We start from the raw sequence: 9,935 nt of genomic DNA, 5'->3' as shown, positions 1-9,935 counted from the left end.
AAAGGGATCTCACAAAATTGAGTGACTGGGCAACAAAATGGCACATGAAAATCAATGTTGATAAATGCAAAGTAATGTACATTGGAAAACATAATCCCAACTATACATCAAAACGATGGAGTCTAAATTAGCTGTTACCACTCAAGAAAGAGATCTTGGAGTTATTGCGGATATTCTCTGAGAACATCTGCTCAATGTGCAGCAGCAGTCAAAAAAGTGAACAATGTTAGGAACCATTAGCAAAGGGATAGATAATTAGGCAGTAAATATCATAATGCCACTATATAAATCTATTGTACAGCGTCACCTTGAAAATTGCATGCAGTTCTGGGTGCTCCATCTCAAAAAAGATACATTAGAATTGGAAAAGGTACAGAGAAGGGCAACAAAAATTATTAAAGATATAGAAGAGCTTCCACATGAGGAGAGATTAAAAACACTGGGACTTTTCAGCTTGGAAAAGAGATGACCAAGGGGGGAATATGATAGAGGTCTATAAAATCATGAATGGTGTGGAGAAAATGAATAAGGAAAGGTTAATTTACTCCTTCACACAACACAAGAACCAGGGGTCACCCAATGAAATTAATATGCAGCAAGTTTAAAACGAACAAAAGGAAGTACTTCTTCACATAACACACAGTCAATTGGTGGCACATGTTGCCAGGGGAAGTTCTGAAGCCCAAAAGTATAACTGGATTCAAAAAATAATTTGCATATGTCCATCAATGGCTAATGGCTAGGGCTGCAACTCCATGGTCTGGGTGTCCCTAGCCGCTGACTGCCAAAAGCTGAGAGTGGATGACGGGGGATGGATCACTTGATAATTGCCCTGTTCTGTTCATTCTCTCTGAAGCACCCGGCATTGGCCACTGCCAGAAGACAGGATACTGGGTTAAACGGACCATTGGTCTGATCCAGCATGGCCATTGTGATGTGCTGGTGATCCTGTGGGTGCTATAGGAAGTTTAAGATTTAGTGAATGAAGTTGGTATTGTAGTAAAGCTTGTTCTAACTGTATGCTATGTGTCTAGGCATGGAGAAGACACACAGAGTATCCAAAAAGAACAAACAGAAATTGATTGGGCTTTAGGTGAAAAGGACTGGCTCCTTCACTTCTACACTCTCACTGCTCTGAGAAGCAGCACCACATACCAGTTGAATGGCATAATTTTGGGGTGCTGGTCCAGCTGTGCTGGAGATCTGTCGGCCAGATCTTTAACTGACGAGGAACCAGAGTAGCAGCACAGGAGTCATGAAAAGGGTATCGTGCTTCATTGTTGGGCACAAATTCTGCCCTCCTGACAGCCAAGCTTGTGCATTGGGGAACTTGTTGGGAGCTGGAACTGAATCCTCTCCTTCTGCCCAAATAGCCAACCTCTAGGATGCCATGTCACCTTAAAGATGTACTTGAGAGCCTTATTCTCCCAAGAAGGATGTTGATAAATGGGACAGGGTTCAGAGAAGAGTCTTGAGAATGATTAAAGGGTTAGAAAACATGCCTTCTAGTGATAGACTCAAGGAGCTTCACGAAGAGACGGTTAAGGGGTGACTTGATTACAAACTATATATAAGTACCAATATGGGGAACAAATATTTGATAATGGGCTCTTCAGTCTGGCACAGAAAGGTATAACACCATCTAATTGCTGGACGTTGAAGCTAGACAAATTCAGACTGTAAATAGGGCATATGTTTTTAACAGTGAGGGTAATTAACCACTGGAACAATTTACCACGGGTGGTGGTGGATTCTCCATCACTGACAATTTATCAAGATTGGATGTTTTTCTAAAAGACATGTCCTAGGAAGTATTTTGGGGAAGTTCTATGGTCTGTGCTATCCAGGAGGTCAGACTAGATGATCACAGTGGTGCCTGCTGGCCTCAGAATCTATGACTTTAAAGGTTCATGAGACCATTTGTTTCCTGTTTTACAGAATTTTGAACAAGTTGTCATTCTGCTGTGACACATCCATTTAGATACAACAAATCCTGCATCTTGGCAGGGGGTTAGACTAGATGACCCTTGCAGTCCCTTCTAACCCTATGGTTCTATGATTAAGCTCAAGGACCCCATCAACAAGACTTTGGGTTTCTTTCATCAGAGTTTTGATGCAAGTTTGGCTATCAGGAAGCATTCAAGGGGGTCTCATAGGTCAATGTCCTTGTTCAAATAAAGAACAGGAGTACTTGTGGCACCTTAGAGACTAACAAATTTATTAGAGCATAAGCTTTTGTGGGCTACAGCTCTAATAAATTTGTTAGTCTCTAAGGGTATGTCTACACTACGGGATTAATCCGAATTTATATAATTCGAATTTGGGAAACAGATTGTATAAATTCGAATGTATGCGGCCACACTAAGCACATTAATTCGGCGGTGTGCGTCCATGTACCGGGGCTAGCGTCGATTTCTGGAGCGTTGCACTGTGGGTAGCTATCCCATAGTTCCCGCAGTTTCCCCTGCCCATTGGAATTCTGGGTTGAGATCCCAGTGCTTGATGGGACCAAAAACATTGTCGCAGGTGGTTCTGGGTACAGCCTCACCCCTCCCTCCCCTCCTCCCTCCCTGCATGAAAGCAACGGACGGCAGACAACCATTTCGCGCCTTTTTTCCTGGGTGAACACTGCAGACTCCATACCACGGCAAGCATGGAGCCCGCTCAGCTCCAGACAGCAGTCATGAACATTGTAAACACCTCGCGCGTTCTCGTGGAGTTTATGCTGACCCAGGACCAGAAAAACGAGGCGAGGAGGCGGCGGCGGCGCGAGCGCAGCGACAAGCGTGATGAGGACATGGACATGGACACGGACACAGAATTCTCTCAAACCGCGGGCCCCGGTGCTTTGGAGATCATGTTGTTAATGGGGCAGGTTCTATCCATGGAACGCCGATTCTGGGCCCGGGAAACAAGCACAGACTGGTGGGACCGCATAGTGTTGCAGGTGTGGGATGATTCCCAGTGGCTGCGGAACTTTCGCATGCGCCACTTTCATGTAACTTTGTGACTTGCTGTCCCCTGCCCTGAAACGCCAGAATACCAAGATGAGAGCAGCCCTCACAGTTGAGAAGCGAGTGGCGATAGCCCTGTGGAAGCTTGCAACGCCAGACAGCTACCGGTCAGTCGGGAATCAATTTGGAGTGGGCAAATCTACTGTGGGGGCTGCTGTGATGCAAGTAGCCAAAGCAATCATTGAGGTGCTGCTACGAAAGGTAGTGACTCTGGGAAATGTGCAGGTCATAGTGGATGGCTTTGCTGCAATGGGATTCCCTAACTGTGGTGGGGCGATAGATGGAACCCATATCCCTATCTTGGCACCGGAGCACCAGGGTACCCAGTACATAAACCGCAAGGGGTACTTTTCAATGGTGCTGCAAGCACTTGTGGATCACAAGGGACGTTTCACCAACATCAACGCGGGCTGGCCGGGAAGGGTTCATGATGCTCGCGTCTTCAGGAACACTATTCTGTTTAAAGGACTGCAGCAAGGGACTTACTTCCCGGACCAGAAAATAACCGTTGGGGATGTTGAAATGCCAATAGTTATTCTTGGGGACCCAGCCTACCCCTTAATGCCATGGCTCATGAAGCCATACACAGGCAGCCTGGACAGGAGTCAGGAGCTGTTTAACTACAGGCTGAGCAAGTGCAGAATGGTGGTAGAATGTGCATTTGGTCGTTTAAAAGGTCGCTGGCGATGGCTACTGACTCGCTCTGACCTCAGCCAAAGAAAACTCCCCATTGTTATTTCTGCTTGCTGTGTGCTCCACAATCTCTGTGAAAGTAAGGGGGAGACCTTTATGGCAGGGTGGGAGGCTGAGGCAAATCGCCTGGCTGCTGATTACACGCAGCCAGACACCAGGGCGATTAGAAGAGCACACCAGGAAGCAGTGTGCATCAGAGAAGCTTTGAAAACCAGTTTCATGACTGGCCAAGCTACAGTGTGAAATTTCTGTTTGTTTCTCCTTCATGAAAACCCGCCCCCTTTATTGACTCATTCTCTGTAAGGAACCCACCCTCCCCCTTCCCCCAGCTTGCTTTCAAACCAAATAAAGTCACTATCGTTTAAAAATCATTTATTCTTTATTCATAGATTATAAAAAGAGGGAGGGAACCCGGGTGGGGTTTGGGAGGAGGGAAGGAAAAGGCCATTAAAAAATGGTTAAAAAAATGACAGCCTTTTGCTTGGGCTGTCCACTGGGGTGGAATGGGAAGGTGTACGGAGCCTCCCCCCCCCCCCCCGCGTTCTTACACGTCTGGGTGAGGAGGCTATGGAACATGGTGAGGGGGGAGTGGGGTTATACAGGGGCTGTAGCGGCACTCTGTTATCCTGCTGCCGTTCCTGAAGCTCCACCAGATGCCGGAGCATGTCTGTTTGCTCATGCAGCAGCCCCAGCGTTGCATCCTGCCTCCTCTGATCTTCCTGCCGCCACCTCTCATCTCGAGCGTCCCTCCTGTCCTCACGTTGGTCCCTCCTATCCTCACGTTCACTGGCTTCTTTCCTATACTTTGAAACAGTGTCCTTCCACTCATTCAGATGAGCTCTGTCACTGCGGGTGGATTCCATGATTTCTGCGAACATGTCGTCTCGCGTCTTCTTCTTCCGACGCCTTATCTGTGATAGCCTTCGGGATGGAGGAGGGAGGCTTGAAGAATTTGCAGCTGCTGGAGGGAGGGAAAAAAGGAGAGAATTTTTTAAAAAGATACATTTTACAGAACAATGCTTATACTCTTTCACGGTGACCGACACTATTCACATTACATAGCACATGTGATTTCTGTGCAAGGTCGCATTTTGCCTCTTAATATTGAGTGCCTGTGGCTTTGCTGCTAGAGATCACAGACGCAGGTCCGGGCAACAGAATTCGGCTTGCATGCAGCCATGGTAAGCCATTGTCTTTCAACTTCTGCGCCCTCCTTTCCCACATACCAAGCAAAGCCCGTTGAGTGCTGCGGTTTTCCTGTTAACCTTCAGCAGCAGAAAACAAACTAACCCCCCCCCCCATCCAATTCTCTGGATGATCGCTTTATCCCTCCCCCCACCGCGTGGCTGGTATCAGGGAAGATCCCTGCAGGAACCAAACTAACACCCCCCACCCCGCCATGAATTCTCTGGGATGATCGCTTTACCCCTCCCCCCACCGCGTGGCTGGTATCAGGGAAGATCCCTGCTAGCCAAACGCGAAAAGCTCTGGGCCAATCCCCCCCGCGCTCGCCTAACTGCAGGGAAGGATTTCTTTTCAGCCACAGGCAAACAGCCCAGTAGGAACGGCCACCTCTGTCCCCTTAATTAAATTCCCGTATTTCAACCAGGTTATCATGAGCGATATCACTCTCCTGAGGATTACACAACAAGATAAAGAACGGATGTTGCTTGAATGCCAGCAAACACCGGGACCATACGCTGCCAGGCTTTGTCATGCAATGATACCAGATTACTTGCTGCAAGCATGGCGCGGTCAGGTGTCCTACCATGGAGGACGGAATAAGGCTGCACTGCCCAGAAACCTTGTGTCAAGGCTTTTGGAGTGCCTCCAGGAGAGCTTCATGGAGATGTCCCTGGAGGATTTCTGCTCCATCCCCAGACATGTTAACAGACTTTTCCAGTAGCTGTACTGGCTGCGAATGCATCCCAAGTCCTCAGGGCAAAGTAATCATTAAAAAACCTTGCTTTTAAAACAAGTTTTATATTTTAAAAGGTAAACTCACCTGAGGTCCCTTCCATGGGGTCGTGGTCTTGGATACTGGCTTGGGAGGGTTGGGAGGGTACTTCAGTCAGGCTGAGAAAAAGATCCTGGCTGTTGGGGAGAACGGAGTGCTGGGTGCTCTCCGCAAGCTCGTCCTCCCCCTCCGCAGAATCCTCAGGTGTAGCTGATGAGATTATCCCCCCCCCAGAGGTGGGGTAGTGGTGGCGGCCCCCCCTAGAATTGCATGCAGCTCGGCGTAGAAGGGGCATGTCCGTGGCTCTGACCCGGAGCGACCGTTTGCCTCCTTTGTTTTTTGATAGGCTTGTCTGAGCTCCTTGACTTTCACGCGGCACTGATCTGAGTCCCTATTGTGGCCTCTCTCCATCATGCCCTTGGAGATTTTTTCAAAAGTTTTGGCATTTCGTCTCTTTGAACAAAGTTCTGCTAGCACTGAATCCTCTCCCCATATAGCAATCAGATCCAGTACCTCCCGTACGGTCCATGCTGGTGCTCTTTTTCGATTATCGGCCTGCATGGTTACCTGTGCTGATGAGCTATCTGTGGTCACCTGTGCTCTCCACGCTGGGCAAACAGGAAATGAAATTCAAATGTTCGCGGGGCTTTTCCTGTCTACCTGGCCAGTGCATCCGAGGTCAGATTGCTGTCCAGAGCGGTCACAATGGTGCACTGTGGGATAGCTCCCGGAGGCCAATACCATCGAATTGCGGCCACACTACCCCTAATTCGAAATGACAAAATCGATTTTGGCGCTACTCCGCTCGTCGGGGTGGAGTACAGAAATCGATTTTAAGCGCCCTTTATTTCGAACTAAATGGCTCCGTTGTGTGGACGGGTGCAGGGTTAATTCGATTTAACGCTGCTAAATCCGAATTAAAGTCGTAGTGTAGACCAGGCCTAAGGTGCCACAAGTACTCCTGTTCTTTTTGCGGATACAGACTAACACGGCTGCTACTCTGAAACTTGTTCAAATGTTCCTTTAGAGCTATTGTGAGAATTAAAGACTTCCATGGAGACAGATTCCTGTGCTACATGTTCTCTGTATCAATACTTATGAACATTGCTTTGTTTCTCTGAAATATTTAACTCTTAAGCAGGTTCTTCTAAAAGCAATTATATTGGTGTGCCCAATGTATAAACTATTATCTCTGGCTCATTAAACCTTCATTATTGGTGTTTCCAAAGATAAGGTTGCCCTATGTGTTATCCCTTCCTCCATTCATACGTGCTTCTCCAGTTCCGATGAGGAAATTGTGCTCCGTTTCAATTTCCCTTAAACTTCAGTGAGGCTGAGATGCTAATATTGCCAGCCCAAATGTTTGAAAATCCATGAATCCAGCCCCAAAAATTATGAGATCGGCTTAAAACTGAGTAAATCTTACATAATTTGGAGGTATTTAACATCAATTTTTGAAAATATGAGTGCACTCAAGTCATGTTTTCAAGCTTTTTCTCTAGCTCTCAAAGTTGCACCAATTTTTTAACTTAAAGCTGAGACTCTTGCCTAAGGGTTTATCTCCAGGGGCTTTAAGGAAGTACAACACAAAATATCGTGAGACTCATGATGAAATTGCAAGAGTTGGCAATACTGAATGCTGTCATAGTCTAGATGTCAAAGGTCAAATGTTAAGACTTACTCTTCTAGAATAGTATTTTTCATCTCATGAGCTGAGAGGTAATGCTCCCTTAGAGCAGATCAGTAAAGCTGTGGTTTTGTCTTCCGTGCATTCTTTTATTAACCACTCTAGAGACTTATGCTTGTACAAATAGAGCCTTTTGCTGAGCCATTTTGGTGTCTGTACTTGAGAAGTAATCACTTCTTGTTACTTTTGTGGGACTGCAGTTTAGATCCCTGCAAGTTTGACTTTGTCCACTTCAAGCTTTGGTTGCTTGTAAATGATATCTCCAAAAATCATTTTTGGACTATCCTGTACTTTAGCCGCTATCTCAGAAATTTTGTATAATTTGATGTGTTTCCCCCTTCACTTTTAGCTAGGATTTTTGCTCTTTAATCTACTTCAACTTGGAGAGTTTCCAGTACTGAGCACTGACACTGATTCCCCTTGTAATCTTCTGCAAGTTTCTTAACCTCAGCTTAATTTATAATTATAACACTTTGGTTTTGCAGGGGCGTTGAGGATTAAAGTTTGTTAAACATATCAAGGAGAAATTCTTTAACTGCTAATTCTTGTTGTTCCATCCAGATCTCTTTCTCTGTTCTTTTTGCTTTTCCATTGGTACAATACTGTTGATGATTGAAATGCTAAGAGGAAGTTCCAGCTCAGCATTCGTTCCAAATGCTACAGTTCCTATGACTGCTTGTACCTGTTCAATCACAATGTAAGTAGAACTGTATTTAGTTACAGGCTGACCTTGCCTGTCAGAAATGTTATTTACAGGTTAAATCACTGTTCAATGGTAGCAGCAGCAGCAGAACTAATGTTAGGGCAAAGAGGTTACCGTGAGAAGAAACTATGGCCTCAGCTCTCAGTGAAGGGTCAGGACAGTCACTTCACACATTTGCTCTCAAGGGTATTTTTAAAGTAAATTAATTCCTTGAGCAGACGTGGTCTTGTCATCTCACTCTGATGTAGACATCCCAAGGAAGGTGTCCAGACTCTTACAAAATATTTGTAACTAGAGATAGAGAAATATCTATAACTAGAAGCTGCAGAGTTCAGACCTTATCTTTCCCCAGCTGTAGGGTGGGATATAGGAGGTTTAGGCCCTTCAGTAATACAAAACGTCATATAAACTTTTAAAAGAACTGATAGAAGGTATTGGAACCTTAAGGCCAAGCCAAGTCCTGGAGCCTTTGACATACGTACTGGGGAGGTGCTGATGGATTTGTCTTGCAGCCTTTGCTTGACTAGTTAAGTGTCTCTCTAACTCACACACCTCCTGAGTGTGGTGCTCTGTCCCATGTAGTGGCACTGAGACCACTTAAAGAGAGAGAGAGAGATTAATGAGTCTGCTCTACAGCCTTAACTAATACCCATATGGCTTTTGGGTCACGCAGAGGCTCATGCACTAAGCTCCAGAGGTCACAGGTTCGATCCCACCCACCGCCGACTGGGGTGTGTCGGTGTTGCATCTCCTCTTGTGACACTTGCACATTTGTTCGCTTTGCCATGGTTGCCCAGAGACCTTTCCCCACCAAAAAGGTAATTTGGCCTGAGAGAAGACACACTGGGCTGGAAAAAGCCAGGAGACTATGGGTTCTAGTTTCACTTCTGTTAAGTGCTATTAATATTTCTGTGCAGTTCACTACCCTTTTTACAGGTCAGTGTCTCATATCCCAACCCCAGGAGGCAGGCAACCATCAGTTTTCATGTTTTAAATAAGGTTACAGAAGAACTGCATACGGTCATTTGAGGCAAAACTGGGAATAGGACCCAGGTCTCTTCCAGACAAGTCTCCTCCACTTGGCCATACTGCCTTTGAAGCTAAATGTGCCAAATCTATAGGTTTGGCGTACTGTACGTACCCACTGATCTAGCCACTAGATAACACTTTGCTCTTAGAACCAGGAACAGACCTCAGGAGTAGATACATAAATGTTTAAGACAATAGTGGAATATTGGGTAACCCATGGACAAAGTGCTATGTCCCCTCTAGGGACTGTACCACACAGGACAGCCTACCTGTACTACCAATTGCTCTTCTAGTTGAAGTGGAAGCCACCTATGCTTTGTCTCTGAAAGTCCTGGGTTAAAATACTGCTGAACAACTATGTGGGGAAATAGTGTGTGAGCATGTAACTAAAGAGTACCATGGAACATATGCACAAGGGGGAGATGCAGGTTTGCACTGGTAATTTTAATTCGGAAAGTCTTAATTTTGGAGTACTTGTCTTGCAATCTTAATGTTCTTTTATGTAGTTTTTGTATATGTTTGTGCCCCTCAATGAAAATGTGGTCATGGAATAGTTCTAATGGGAAATGGTATTACACCTCTACCCCAATATAACGCTGTCCTCGGGAGCCAAAAAATCTTACCGCGTTATAAGTGAAACCGCATTATATCAAACTTGCTTTGATCCGCCGGAGTCCGCAGCCCCGCCCCCCTGGAGCACTGCTTTACCGCGTTATATTCGAATTCGTGTTATATCGGGTCGCGTTATATCGGGGTAGAGGTGTATATTGCAGAAGCAATCTATTTAGAAGAGAATTTGGCTGTTGTGTTAATATTGTATTAGAACTGCATTTAATACATTTATATTTCAAG

This window comes from Emys orbicularis, chromosome 6, assembly GCF_028017835.1.
Source record: "Emys orbicularis isolate rEmyOrb1 chromosome 6, rEmyOrb1.hap1, whole genome shotgun sequence".
Lineage (NCBI taxonomy): Eukaryota > Metazoa > Chordata > Testudines > Emydidae > Emys > Emys orbicularis.
This window is presented reverse-complemented; position numbering follows the sequence as displayed.